Here is a 15,397-nt window from a genome sequence, read left to right on the forward strand (position 1 = left end):
ATCTGTACTCTCCCTGAACACCTACACTCCTGCGTCATCTCCTTCCCCACATCCTGCCTTTTTGTGTATATAACCTGTGTATGCAAAAGTAAAAATTGTGATCTGATCAGATTATAGACAGGTCGTTATTTCTTGCATCTTTGCCTGGTTCACCCCCCCCCCACCGCGCTCTCTTTCAGGTGACCTCCCCGGACCCCTGTTTAATGTCCTGCTGGACAGGACATTTTGGTGCCCAAAGTGGGGCTCGAACCCACGACCCTGGGATTAAGAGTCTCATGCTCTACCAACTGAGCTAGCTGGGCCTCCCGCGTGGCAGGCGAGAATTCTACCACTGAACCATTTAAGTGTAAACGGAGGTATATAATGCACTTTTGTCCATCTTGAAAATTTAGCCACAGGTATTCAAACCCTAACTCAAGGATGGACGTTTTATGTGTTCATATCTGTCATTAGATTGAACGTGTGTTCCCAGGGTCAAGTTATTACAGGGAATGATGTGCATTAAGAGATTTTGGACTTTCATTGGTTTTCAAAGGTTAGTCTTACATCTAGTCAACTAAACCTTGAAGATAAAATAGGTAGGATTTGGGGGAAAATAATTTGCAATTAATAGTACTGTCCTGTCAGATATGGTGATAGACACCAGTGGGATCTACTGAAAAGTTCTGGATTCCAGGGGATCTGGGGAGCTGCTTGCTGCACCAGCATGAAGATTTAAGTTCAAACCCCCAACATCCATGTTAAAATCTTGGCATGATTGCATGCCTGTAATCTTAATATTGGGAAGGCAAAGACAAGAGGATCCTAGAGATTGAAGCTGGCTAGTCTCAGTAAGTTGGTAAGATACAAGAACAACCTGACATTGATCTCTGGTCTCAACACACATGTACACATATATGTACACACAAATTTCCACATACAAACACAAAGAGACTACTGGCTGTAAAGCAGATGTTTAATTCAGTAGTAGAGCAACTGCTTAGAATGGGTTCAAGCTGTAACTGCAGGATGCTGGGTTCAAACATCAGCAACATAAATATAATAAAATACTGGCTTGGGCTAAGATCTTGGCTGTACCACTTAGCATCTATGGGACCCTCCTTTTCACTTTAAAATGAGGATAATGTTAATAACCATCAAACCTATGGACTGGTTATTAAATGGGATATATCTTATTTAAAAAGTAATGAGAACTACATGAATATTCTCTTTAGTGTATGTACATATAGTATAATATACATACACACAACATATAAATGAATCAATAATAAAACATTAAAGTCTGTTTATATTACGTGTTTTCAAAATCAAGAAAAAAAATCAATAAGATTCAGTCTACTTACAGAGAAAGCCTAGGGGGATTTCTAGCAGAAAGGAACTAGGCTGTTCATCTGAGAATACCACCTGTGCCCCTGTGCACCTGCACACTTGTACACCTGCTCACGTGTACACCTGTGAATCTGTGCGCCTACTCACCTGTGCACCTGTGCACCTGCACACCTGTACACCTGTGAATCTGTACACCTACTCACCTGTGCACCTGCACACCTGTACACCTGAGCACCTGTGAATCTGTACACCTGCTCACCTGAGCACCTGTGCACTTGTGACAGAAAGAAGATTCAAACATGGTTTCCCCATGGACCAGACATGGTGGCTTATGTAATCCCAACCCTTAGAGAAGTGGACAAAGAAGTATCAGGAGATTAAGGTCATCCTTGGTCAAGCCTTGGCTGTGAAAGACTGAAAGAAAAATTCCCAACCGGAGACCCAACCCTACCCCAGCTCCAGAGAATGAGAGGAGAGTGGGGAGGCTTACGCTTCAACCTCACAGCCAGTACAGCTACATGTGCCTTCTATTGCATCAGGAAGACTTGCTTGTCAGGTGACCAAAAGCCTGCTGGCTCAGGACAGTCTCCCTGCTCAGATCTGAGACAGAATCCTACCCTCAGCCTTTGCTAATTGTATGGTTTAAGGCAAGTCATTAGGCCTCAATATTTACATCTGTAAAATGGTCATAACATTACATAGACTTTCACAAATTTGTTCTTTGTACGTTATGCAGCTTAATTGTTATTATAGGCTCTTGGACATGGGTTCAAGAGACAGGCAGAGTCACAAAGGTCCTTTCCATTCACAGAGTCTTGCCTACTCAACAAACTTTCAGGTTCTTTTAAAGTTCTTAAGAAAGGGGCCCTTAGACTGAGGGCATTGTGCTCTGGAGCTGGCCAGCTCAGCCCTTCCCTGGCTCCAGCACCCCAATTTGTAAAGAAGGAATTGCAAGGCTATCCAAAAGGAAGTCAAATTGTTTTCGGAAAACAATAGCCAAGTAACTACAAGTCATTAGCTTCCTCCCAGGGGCCTAAAGTCAAGCTTGTCTGGGTAGCTGAAAGGGCTGTTAGCACTGTTTACTTAAAGACCTCTGGACAGAACCCATAAATTAACTCCTGTGCCTGGCTTTCTGGAAGAGGGAGGGGGGTGAGTCATGGAAGTGGGACCATGCCCAAGATTCAAGTGATTCCTGTTTCTTTAGCTGAGTCCCTGTGGCTGAACCTGCCTTTTCTGGTCTTCTCGATGGAAGTTTTTCATTCAGAAGACTGTGGGGTGTGAACCCCACAGACAGCTACAGCTGCACTCTGAGTGGGTCTTGACAAGTTTCTTCTCAAAGCAGAGAAAGAGGCAAAAATGCTGGTTTCCTGCCCTCCTCCTGAAGGCTTCTGGGAAGCCAAATGCTTCTCAGACAAACGCACAAATGCTCTAGAAATTTCTCTGAGTGACCTCACAGTGCTACACAAATAGAAGTCACAAAACCACAGATGCTGGGACACCAGTGGGGGTGGGGGGAGCAAAGAAAAGTTGAGTGGACCAAAAAGCTGAAGCCCTGACAGACCGAGCAGCTTGTCCAGGAACAGAAGCCAGCTCTCTCAAGGAATCTAGGAAATCTGGGGGCTTCCCTGAGCATTGAGCAGGGCAAGTAAGTGGTGATAGATCCTCTTACATCTGTTAGAGGACTTAGCTGAAAGTCTCTGCGCTTAACCTACTAACACCAGAAAAAAGAGGTTATTTCTTGATCTCTCTGTGTCTTGAATGTCTTGACTCTACACAAGAGAGAACTATAGTTTCTCAAAGAACCAAAGAGAGGTCATGACACCTTTGATCTAGAGCTGTCTGCTCTCTCTGGGGAAAATCATGAGACCCTGAGCTTTGGAAATGGCTCAACTGTGGAGAACTGGCTGTGCAAGTGTGAGGCCTGAGTTCAGATCCCTATAGTCTACACAGAAAGCCAGGCATGGTGGCGCATCGTGATCCCAGTGCTGGGGAGGCAGGCAAGTTCATTTGTGGGCTTGTTGGTCAGACAGCCTAGCCTAATCAGAAAGCTACAAGTGTGAGGGAGAGACTCTGTCTTAACAAGATGGGACAGCACCTAAGAAATGGCATTTGGCCTGTATATGCACATGCACAGAAAGTCACAAGAATCTGCTGCATGTAAGATTTGGTATATAGGCCAGAGGTGCTTCATGTTACATACATAGACCACCAAAGTATCTTTGGTAGGCATCATGGAGTATAGAATTCTATGTAAATCACAAGTGTTCCTGACCCAGAAAAGGTCAAAGCTCACTGCTCCAAGTCTAACTAATCAAGGTTATTTCCCCCACAAACGTCCAGTTACTGAAATGGCTGCACAGCCCACGTAATAAATCTAGCAGAGGCCAGAGTGTTCTGCCTCCTCCTTGACCTAGAGGCCTCTTAGCAAACAGGCTGAAGTCTGCCCCATAACATGAGGTGGGACTTTCAGCTCAGTCTTCACGGGTCAGACATGGCGAGATGATCTCAGCCCACGTGTTGATCCCTTTGGGTGTAACTTTCCCAGACTCATACAACTCAACAAGACCAGCACCCAGCTCTTATCTCACCTAGATGTCCAGGCGATTCTGAGGCTGTCTCAAAGGCAAGGGAGCTGCAGGACCACAGGCCCGGGTCTGACCTCTACAAATCTGTAATATGTTGGGTCATTGAGTACATTTCTGCCATGTTCTGTACAACTTCATGGACTGACCTAATTGGAGTGGCAGAAGAATAAAGAAAGGACAGACAGACGTATGGACACAGAAAAGCTGAGGTCGGGTGGTCCAGGCTCTCTCATGAGGAGCCTTGGAAGCATCCTGGAAGTTTAGTGTGTTTGTTATATACAGTGGAATCAGGACGACTGTGTACAGCTGATTAAGGGGCTGGGGCTTATGGTATGGAGCTGAACAAGGATGCAGGTTAGCTAATCTCAGTCAGCGTCATCTCTGTAGGGGAGCAGTCTTCAGGCCATAGACATCTCCAGGGAGAAAGGTCTGATGGACATTTTCTGTACGTGGACCAGAGGTCTGCCATCCCTCTGAGCCTCACTTGCAGGTAGCTTTGCCACTCCCATGGGTCTGAGGCACTGGATTGATTGACAGGGCTGTGCTCCATGTCAACAGCACACACTTACTCAAGACTGGATCTCACAAGCCCCTGAAACAAAACCTCCTTTCCTTAACTACTTAGGGGCAGTGGTAAGGAAGAGGCAAAACCAGCAGTGCGAGCCACCAGGCACCAACTTCTAAGATCCCAGCAGCCCTGAAAACCCTTTTATCCATATGATGGGTTAACTGATGACGTACAAATCAGATAAAGCACCCTGACATTTGCAACATAGTATAAAACACTAGAAAACAATTTTAAGTAGTCAATGAATAAAGTTTGGACCAGGTAGGTCTCCAAACCAAAAATGGCTGTATCCTAAAAACTCCAGTGTAAATCGGTGTAGTGAAATTCAGAGCACATTTTGTTTTTCCTGCAGAAATAGTGTCAGGAAAGATAATTAGCTTCCCAGGCTAGCCCATGCTAACTTACTTAAGGGAGAAAGTTATTTAACTGCAGGGCTGAGAGTACTAGAGACTCTAGCAGCTAGTGCTTGCTCATCGGCTCAGAAAGTCCTGCCGTGTTGAGTGATAGCTGTAGGGATACACAGCTCCCTTGAGTTTCAGATGAAAGCTTCTCTGACTCACACAGCAGTGAGGATGCCTGTTTCCTGCCTTCCCCTCTTTCTAGAAAAGGGAAACATATTTATTAGCCACCTGAATGTCTTAATGCCAGGACTGACCCTCTCAGCCTCTTTCACAAAGTGGCCTCCAAGTTTGGTGACAGCAGAGATGCTGTCATTGATTTTAACTCACAGAGCATTTTCCTATCATAGAAATAGCAGCAGGAGGCTGTGAGAACCGCTCAGAGGACAAACATGAGGGCCTGATTCTGGATTCCTGGCACCCACGTGAAGGAAGGATGGAAGGAAGAGAGGGAGGAACTGAGGGAGGGAGGGAGGGAGGAAGGAGGAAGGAAGGAAGGAAGGAAAGAAGGAAGGAAAGAAGGAAGGAAGGAAGGAAGGAAGGAAGGAAGGAAGGAAGGAAGGAAGGAAGGACAGGAGAGCAAGATAAGCAAGGGACTGTAACCCCAGTGCTAGGAGCTGTAGTAGGGGCTCCCTGGGCAGTCAATCTAGCCCAAATGGTGAGCTCCAAGTTCCCTGAGAGATCCTGTCTCAAACACTAAGGCGGATAGTGATGGAGGAAGATAGTTATCATCCACCACTGGCATCCACAGTTGTACCTGCACATGCACACTTGCACACAGAAAAACAACTAGCCAAAACAGAAAAACCCAAGTAATAGAAATAAACCACCCATCACTGTTAAAAATATTGCTAGGAAACCTCCTGCCATATGTTTATGCTTATAACCTTGTTGTTGCATATTTAGAAATGTATCATGAGGACTTTTTTGTACTTTGATTTTGTTTTTGATCAACAAGTATCGGGGACATTTTCTATGTTGGTTGTGACATCCTTTTGCCTAATATCACCAAGGACATATCCAGAGGAGATAGCATCCAAATACAGTGTAACATGTTTTTGCCTATTCTATGTACTAGGGTGTTACCCCTGCATTAGAATTCTCAAGAGCCCACATCCAAAGATGAATACAGGAGATACATCACACCCATCCTTTGAGAAGCCCTTGGGTGACATAGTTTTATGTCTATAGATTTAACAAAATTCATTCCATGGCCTTTTTAAAAAATATTTCAGTCTTTAGTTTGCAAAATAAACTATTTTGGAAACAAGTACTGCATTGTTACTTTCTACTGCAAAACAATTTCTCTCTCTGCCCCAAGTAAGTACTCCATGGGATCTAAGCCCTCCTTCCAAAGCCTTGCCAACAGCTTGTGGGAAAAAGCAGAGTTTCTGAACAAAACCATTCAAAACAAAACAAAAATATTAGCTTCCCCCATTCAACAAACCCCTTCCCCATCACACATACGAGACGCAAAAGGAAGTAGGCTGGGTGAGAGGTGAAACTCTGGGAGATAAGCGTGGCCCTGGAGACCCTGGGAAGGAACTGCATGAGTGGGGATGGGTGCCTGTAGTAAGCAGTGGTGGAAACTTGAATCCTGAAGAGCTAACAGGAAAGCTCCGAATTGCCATGGAGCCTGCAGCCCAGAAGAGCTACCCGCAGGCCACATGCCTCCAGTTCCATCCAGGCTTCTGTAAGCTCCCACATGGCCCTGGGGTTAAAGCACAAGCTCTTCACACGATGGCCAGGCCATGGGTAAGAGACAACTCGAGGCCAGGAAGAAATGCATGAAATGCAGACCAGGGCTCAGGGTCTAATTGACACAGAGTGAAATGACCTTGATAGTCACTCTTAGGCCTCTAGTTTTCATCTTGGTGAAAGGGAACGTTTGAGTTAAATCACTGTTCATTGCCATCTTAACAGTGTTCGTGATTCTAAGTTGTTAAGTATATCGATGTCAAGACAAATCTTGGGGAAAAAAATCCAGGCTCATCTTAGGTTCCCAATCACATTTTCTCTTGCTCTAGGGAGCACAGTGGATATTCTCAGGCTACTTTTATCCTGGATGGTAGGACAGCATTAAGTCCCTGAGGCTACACAGAGGAGGAGAACACAAATGAGCCAGCATCTGGAGCCGTGTTTTAATCAGATTGCTCTTAGCTGTCAGTAAAGAAAACTCAGGTGGAGTCAACCAACCACCCTGACTATTACCCTGTTGTGTGTACAGATTGACCATCATCCTCTGGTGTATACAGATGTGTTCAATCTCACAGTAATACATGGCCCACTTCACTTTCATTAACTTGCCCAATCTGGTCTTGAACTTATTTTATAACACAGGCAGTGCCTCAAACTTGTGATTCTCTTGACTCACCCTCCTACGTAGCCAGAATTACAGGCCTGTGACACCTAGTTGGTTGATCTGTTTCCTTACATATTTATTTTTTCAGCTAGCCCTTCATTTTAAATGTCCACTGAATTTGTGACACAGATATGCTGCTGACTCCAACACAGCATCAGAACCAAAAGACCCAAACCTAGAGCTGTCTTCAGCATTCTACTTAGACTTCTCCAAGAGCCAACTAAGTGATATCACCAGTGAGCACCCCATAAGACTAGGTATACAACTAGTTAGAATAAGAAACTGTCTTGGTTTAGAATACCATGTCTACAAGAGCACTGCCATAACTTTTGTCTAGATTGTGGGGACAGCTCATGATGCCAGGAACTGTAAAGACATCAGTGAGGAGCTGTGAGCTCCGGGGAACATAGACTGGAACCATGTGTCTCAGCATCTGTTCACCTGGTCTATGTGCAAGGGGCTGTGGGAATGCTCAACACCTCCAGTGTATTGATTGCAAATTACAATTGGTCTAGCCATGGCGATTGATGCACAGAATTGACTCACGCTCATAAAGAACTCATAGAGACCATGAATGTTAATGGCAGACAGATAATGATTCTAATATTGATGACTAAGTACTTAACACATGCTAGTCCATTAACCCTTTCAAAGCCCCATGAGGTCTATACTCGTAGCTCTATTTAACATAGGGAGAAACTGGAAATGGAAACCTTGTCCTAGGGCACACACTTGGTCCGTGGTATAGCTGGGATCTGAACCTAGGCAGTGTGCACTTAACTTCAAACTAAATAATATGGCCGTGTGATAATTACTGTAGTCAAGCAAGATCAGAATCTGTAGCAACTGAGAAAGAAACATGTAAGGAAGTGCCAGGACAGGCCCGGCAGAGACAATGACATTTGTGGTGTGCCTTGAAAAACAAGTAGAAGTCATTTAGGTAGGAACAGGGGAATAACAACTAAGCCCTGTGGGACGGCGTGAGCAAAAGCCTGGAGTCTAGAGGGTGTTTCTGTCCCGATGGATCAACAGGTGCGTGGGAGCATGGCTCACAGAGAAAGGAGGACTAAGGGGAGAGGGTTAAGAACTGTGTGAGCTATAAACACTCTTGCAGGCAGCAGGGAGCCAAGGTCAGGAGGTCAAGACAAGAGCTTCCTCTGATCTCCAGGGAACCCCAGGATGAGTTCTTGGTTGGCCTATCCTGGATTGCATCCAATACAACATCTCTTTTATGGTCAGCTTGCTTTGAACCCCTCCAGCACAACTGTTAGAGCTCAGGACCGGGTAACCTCATGTCTCCCTACTCAGACAGTGAAAGATGCACAGAGATAGAGCAGGATAGCCCCCCCCACACACACACACATAGTGTCCCCTCAAAATACTTGGCCTCCAAGATGAAAATATTGGAACTCTGAATCTAGGAAAAGTCCAAATGAAGACCAGCCATGAATTTTTTTTATTTCGTTTTAAAAAAGATACTAACTTTTTCCACATAATATTCCAAATCCATGTGTTTCAGATAAGAGTCGGTATAAGTATAGCATCATAGGACTGTGGCACTTGCTAAGACTTGAATGTAATCAACCTAAACAAACGAGACACGTACTCAGATCAGTGCCCAATCCATCCCATTGCTGTGAGGGCTCCGTGTCATAGCTCAAGTCCTAGAGGAGGATGGGGAACCCAGGTTCTGAGAAGGGGTCATCCCGGCTTTCTATCAGCTGCAGGCAGCCCTACTAAAGGGAAAGGCAAAAGTTTGTTTTTCTTACAGTCTCTCAAAAGAAGTTCTAGCTGTTTTTTATTGGTTGGTTGGTTGGTTGGTTGGTTTTATTTGCTTTGTTTGTTTGTTTGTTTGTTAACTTGGCACAAGCAAGAGTTCTTTGGGAAGAGGGAATGTCAATTAAGGATTTGCCTCCATAAGTCTGGCTTATATACATGCCAGGAGGGGTGTGCAGGAAGAAGGTGGAGAAATTTGTGAAATGTGGGGTACAGGTTTCAAAATATAGCCAAAACTCCAGATTCAGGAAGGACCAGGACAAAGGACTTCCTTGGATCAGGGAGCAGAAACAGATGGACCATTTCTTCAGTGCCAAATAAGTCAGCTCAGATGGACTCCTGTCTTCTTGGCACCCTGCTGAAGATCTAAGTTCCAGGAGGAGAACATTCCCTTGGCTCAGCCCTGGGAAGGAGTAACAATAAAAATCATTGATATTTATGGCATGTGTATTCTCCACCAGGCACTGTTGGAGTGCTGTGTGCATGGATTTTTCTTCTCGAAGCAACCCTACAAGGCTGATACTGAAGAAACCAAAACAGAGAGTTTGAAGCACCTGCCCAGACTCACCTACAGTGTCTAGACACAGAGCTGGAATACAAGGCAAAGAACTACGTGTCGCTGCAGGTGATACTCGAGCTAACATCCAAAGGGAAGGGATTCAGGACATGTTGGTATGGATGAAGGGATGCTAAAGAGATGGAGTTCATGGATGATCTCGCATGACTTGGTCTTCTGAAGGGGACTTCCCAGCCAAGAATTCTACACTCAAGCTTCCAGTCTTACCCTATGGCTGTTACAGGGGTGTAGGAGAGAGGGGCGGGGTTGGAGGCAGAGTAGAAGACTGGATGAAGCTAGAGGAAAAAAAAAGATCTGTAAACCATGACTTAAAGGCAAGCATGGTAGCACACACCTGTCATCCCAGCTCTGGAAAGACTGAAACAGAGGGATTCAGAAGTCTAAGAGCAGCCTAGGCTGGGGTTCCAGACCATATGAGACCTTTCCTGCTTGCTTGCTTGCTTGCTTGTTTGTTTTCTTTTAAAAGCATTACTTGAAGAACAACAGAAAATGCAAAGGCTAAAAATAATTTGATTGACTGTAGTTAGGTGAACCAAAGTAGAAAGGTCATCCACTCCCCAGTGGCACCTGATGGGAAGGAAGCTCTAGACTCTACTAGGGCCCATCGTGGTTCATGGCAAGTCTGTAATCAGATGAGGAACTAAATCCTACCTTAGACCACCAATCAGAACGGTGTCATTTTCTGAAAATTACTTGACATTTCTGAGTCTTGGTTCTGTGGCTATTTTATGGGTTCTTTCTGTCTTCCACCCTTCTCCACCCCTTTTCTTCCGCTCTTCAAACCCCCTAACAATAGGAGAGGGGAAGGGAGAGGAGAGGTTGGAAAGGGGGAGATGTTATCATTAGACTACTTCCTGCTGATTAGGGGCATTGAGTTCACTGGGGCAAGTCTGAATCTCACGTATGGATATCTAATTTCTTCTTCCTTCTTTGTGCACAACTACTTAACAAACAGCAGCCAACAGTGGTCAACCAGCAGCACGTCAACAACAACCAACAACTCACTCCGCCTCTCGGGGCCCTAGCAGATAAAATAGGTGACATGAAGTGTTAAGCCCTGTATGGGCACACGAACAAGTGCTTATTACATGCCAGACACTTGTCTGATAGCTCCTACAAACCCAGCATGGTCTCAGGGCAAACAAACAGAGGCCCTTCCGTGATGGGTGCCTAAAACAGCCCCTGTTGGAGAGTGATAAGAAGAGTCCACAGGACAGCAGAAATCTTGCTACTGCCTAAGAGGTCAGAAAAAGACACTGCCAACAGATGAAGGCCTTCAATAGACAATGAACAGGTGAGGAACGGAAAAGCATCCTGGAGCCTGACAGTCTGAGGAATGGAATGCCAGAAATGATTCTCTGGAAAAACATTCTTCCTAAAATATAATTGTAAGAATTCCTTTTTTGTAGAGCTCTCAGAACATGTCTTTGAAGTCTCTGAGGAAGTCGTGAGCAGGGCTCTGGGCAGGCAGTTGTGAGCCTAGGTTCTGGCTTCTGGCCTCTGGTGATAGCCTCAAGGCTCTGTGGCCTTGGGTAAGTCACTGAAATCTTCAAAGTCCCAACTTCTTTGTCTAGAAATAACCGTATCCACCTCTAACTATTGGAGGAAAGATATTTATTCGTAAAGCACCCAGCCCATAGTGTGCGTTGAGCAAATGAAGACTTCTTGCCCCTCCTCCATTGATATGAAATACCAATAGAACAATCAGGGACTCAACCAAGGGAAGATGGGACAGGTGGAATGGTTTTGAATTCCTCCACTCCCAGAATGTCTCATACGTTCCCAGAGTCGGGAATGACCCCTCCATTCTACCCTGATCATCCCTTTATCTAGCAAGAATCTTTTATCCTACAAGACAGAGTTTAAATATCACGACCTCGGAGAATTGCTTCTGGGCTTTGTTCAGTATGGGACTTGCTCTTCATTTATGAGCTGATTTCCCTCTTGCTTTGGGTTGTAATTAGTTCACCTTGGTTTGCTTTTATTCCATCTAGGCTATTACTGTACAATTTTTTTTTCTAGAACTTTACTTTTGTGGAGAATGGCAAGTATGCTGTCCCCCTCCCCCAAAACTCATATCTCCATCTGGGCAGCACGTACATCCATCTTTGGGGCTCACTTGATGTTTGCCAAGACAGGAGGAGGAGGTTCTCTAGTTGAGGAAGCAGGAAACCAAACTGATCATAAAGGAGCAATTCGGCAGTTAGGCACAGTAACTACAGTCCCGGGTGCTTTATACAGCACACAGCAAAATGTTTTAATCTATTTAAACATATGTAGAAAAGATCCCTTTAAGTCAACAAAAATGTTTTAAATATAGTTCTAATATGTCATCTAATTCACAGTACTTTGTGGAAGAGGTGACCCATGACAGCCACCAGTAGCCATGACCTAAACAAAACAAAACAGAACAAAGCTGCTGCCCTACAGGCAGGTGAAGGTCAGTCCGGTTCCTGCTTTTTCGCCCCAGGAACTGCCTGTCTGTAGGAAGCACCTGCTCTACCTTACTTAGCGTTAGGCAAAGCACAGCCACGTCCAGCATTGCAAGGTGGCTGAGATGAAACACCCAGTATTGCTGCATGCCCTAAGCCAGGCCTTTGAACTTAGTGCCATCAGTAAGCGAGGTAATATAACACACTGACCTCCTTCTGCCTGGCTCCCCTGCCTAGCCTTCTCACTTCTTCCTAACTTGGGCAGGGAATGGAGATACCATTTACTGAGCCCGTGAAATCACTGTGTTGATCCTTTAATGATACTTGGTGGTTGAGTATGACCTTTATTTGACAGAAAAAGACATTGACAAACAGGCAGTTTAAAGAACTCCGGGCTGAGCAGCTAATGAGCGGGCTTTGAACTCACACTTGGAGTCTGAGTGGAGTTCCTTTCCCACATCACAGTGTACAGTAAAGGCTCAGTAAATGTGTGTTGGAATGAACCAAAACAGTAAGAAAGCATTGGCAGCCAGAACAACACTACAGAAAATTTCCTAAACTTTTTGACCTAGCAAGTATAAGCTTCAGATGAGTGATTCGACATTTGTTATTCCTGCGGCAAGCTCTTTATAAAGCTTTAAATCTGTTTTCCTTCCTTGAAGACTTGCCATCAGTTGGAATATATTTTTACACGATCTTTTGCCGTCTTTGTAGGAACAGTTAGGGCAGCAGAGAGTCCTTTATCTACCAAAGTACTTAGAATAAATATAAAATGTTTGACTTTCATGGAGACAGACTGAAATATGAATAATCATGTAACTTTTTGAAGTTCATTTCTATCCTGAAGGCCGAGACTCAAGATTGGTTCTTTGTGTCTCTGGCCTGAAAATCTCCCCAACAAGACTAGGAAAGTCAAGATGCTTTTGGGGATGAACCTGATGAATAGATGTCTTTCTGCTATTATTCAAGAAAGTCTCTGTTTCCTCTCAAACAAAGGCCCAGTAGATCACTGGTCATGTTTAGAACCCTCAACTATTTGCCAGGAGAAATGTCTTGGAAAGAAATGACTCTCTCACTCTCCTTCCCAGACAGAGTTCTAAGATTGATGATCAAGATGAATTAAATGTTCTTTAGGAAAAGAATGGCTATTTCCCATATTGAATGTGCAAGTATTTCTATACTGCCCTCACCTACTGTTAAACCCACAGTATACCCACAGTAACTTGACAGCAGTAAATCAAACATTAGATATGCAAAGCTCACATTTCAAGGCTAGACTGGCATCCCTAAAATATTCTAGAGTACAGTTTCACATGGGCAGCTGAGGGTGACTCTCTTGGCTCTGACTGCCATCCAGCTTGCACTCTCGTTGGTCAGCTATGTCCCACATGTGGAGCTTTTTTCTTTCTTTCCTGTTACAGTAGAAGTTCCCTGCTGGCATGGGCCTTGTCTGTCAAGGTCACAGATTCAAGCACTCTGGGGAGCATAGGGTCAAAGGATAAGACACACCTAGAGTTTCTAATTCTACAGAGCTATTTCCTGATAGCATGAATTTTACTCAAGTCTTTCACCTTTAAAGTGGAGGCAATAATATTCTTTTCCCTCAAATTGTGAAAATTAAATGACCTCACATTTAAAGCATTTAGCTTGACCCCGGGGCACACTGTAAGTATCAGGCATGGCAATGTGAATAAGAAACATTCCCCAGAGGCCCAGGTATTTGAACACTTGTGCCCTAGTTGGTGGTGCTGTTTGGGGAGGCAGGAAGTAAGTCATCAGGGGTGGGTTTTGAGAGTTCCAGCTTGCTCTCTTTGCTTCCCTTGTGGGGTTGAGATGTGATGTCCCCAGCTGCCTGCTCCTGGTGCCATGCCACTAGCCACCATGATGGCTCTAATCCCTCTGGAGCCATAAGCCAAAATGAACTCCTTCATTTATAAGTTGCTTCAGTTCGGGGTATTTGATCAAAGCAATGGAAAACATAGAACGCTCAGCAAATAGTCATCAGCTCCTATGGTTGTACTGAGTGCTAAATGACCATTTTGGTAATTTTTTTGTTTCTACTGTGAGTGAACTCAAGTGAGAATAACGAACAGAGCCGACCTTATTAAGAATTCCAAGATACACGAGAAGAGGCCACTTCCTCTTTTCTGTTTGCTCTTTCCTCAGAGAGATTTGGTCTCCACTCTGAGCAAATGAAGACTTCTCCGGAGGTAAGGGGACAGACCACTTTCCCTTTCTGTCCTTGAAGAAGACTCGTGCTTATGACTGCTCCATCCTTCAACTGCAGTGCTCGAAGCACTGGTTCTGGCTAAGGATTGAGATCACATTACATACATATGGGCCTCAGTGAAGTGTTTTTAGGAATTGGCTACCTCATGAACAGCATGGCCACATGGCGTTTGTGATGTTAGTGGTTGTCATTACTCCTGTGATATCATCAGTATTCACCACACAATTCTACTTGAAACTGAAGTCAAGTACATCTTTAAGAACCCAACTGTGCCGTTTGAGGTGGTAGTTCTCCTGTTCTGCACAGTCAAGATTCTCTTTTCTGTGAAGAAGCTGAAAGCAGAGGAGATTTCTCCCCATCCGAGTGGGAATAGATATGAGAAGGCTGCTCCTGCAGTGACCCCTAACCTTCAGATATCACTGAAAACCGCATGCTCTCCAGGGAGTTCCAGCCTGCAGCAGTGTCCTGGGCCTGCCAAGGATCTCCAGCGTCGTGGGTCAGCACCCAGCAGTGGGTCAGCACCTAGCTGTCCACCTTCTTCTCTCCAGAGTGCAGTCAGCACCCAGCCGTCCACCTTCTTCTCTCCAGAGTGCAGTTGGCTGAATGGTTTCTAGTCTCATCTACTCTTTTTTAAAAAGTTTCATTTGCAATTAATTAATTAATTAAAATGAAATAAAATGGCATGCGACCTTCATATATCCTCATTTTGGAAAAGGATCTGTCCCTGCCTTTAGCTGCATAGAATCTGATTAATGAATAAAATTTTCCTATGATAAAAAGAATTCTGAGAAAATGCAAGCAATGGACATGAGCTATGAAAGAGGGTATGCGTTGTTTCGGTGTTAGATGAGTCCATAAAATATATTCGACAATAAAAGTATAAAATTGAATGTGAAACTTCACAGCTTCTACATTGAATACCAAGTCTACCTACACATAAAGTTACTAAGTTGCATAGATTTGGGGTCTGGTTTAATAGTAAAGTTTATAAGTTTTTTTAAATTCTCAGATCCAGACATGGTGTACACTCTTGTAATACCAGCTCTTGAGAATCTGAGGCAAGCTCACAAAGAAGAAAGAAAGAAAGAAAGAAAGAAAGAAAGAAAGAAAGAAAGAAAGAAAGAAAGAAAGAAAGAAAGA

The 15,397-nt window shown here is 44.3% G+C and overlaps 1 non-coding gene across 1 annotated transcript; it reads right to left on the bottom strand.

Annotated features, from left to right (window-relative positions):
- Positions 1 to 229: 229 nt before the first annotated feature.
- On the bottom strand, positions 230 to 302 carry Trnak-cuu. Its single transcript has one exon. It is a non-coding gene; the product is annotated as a tRNA-Lys (tRNA).
- Positions 303 to 15,397: the final 15,095 nt, after the last annotated feature.

Source organism: Grammomys surdaster, unplaced genomic scaffold (genome assembly GCF_004785775.1).
Source record: "Grammomys surdaster isolate TR1022 unplaced genomic scaffold, NIH_TR_1.0 125849, whole genome shotgun sequence".
NCBI classification, from domain to species: domain Eukaryota; kingdom Metazoa; phylum Chordata; class Mammalia; order Rodentia; family Muridae; genus Grammomys; species Grammomys surdaster.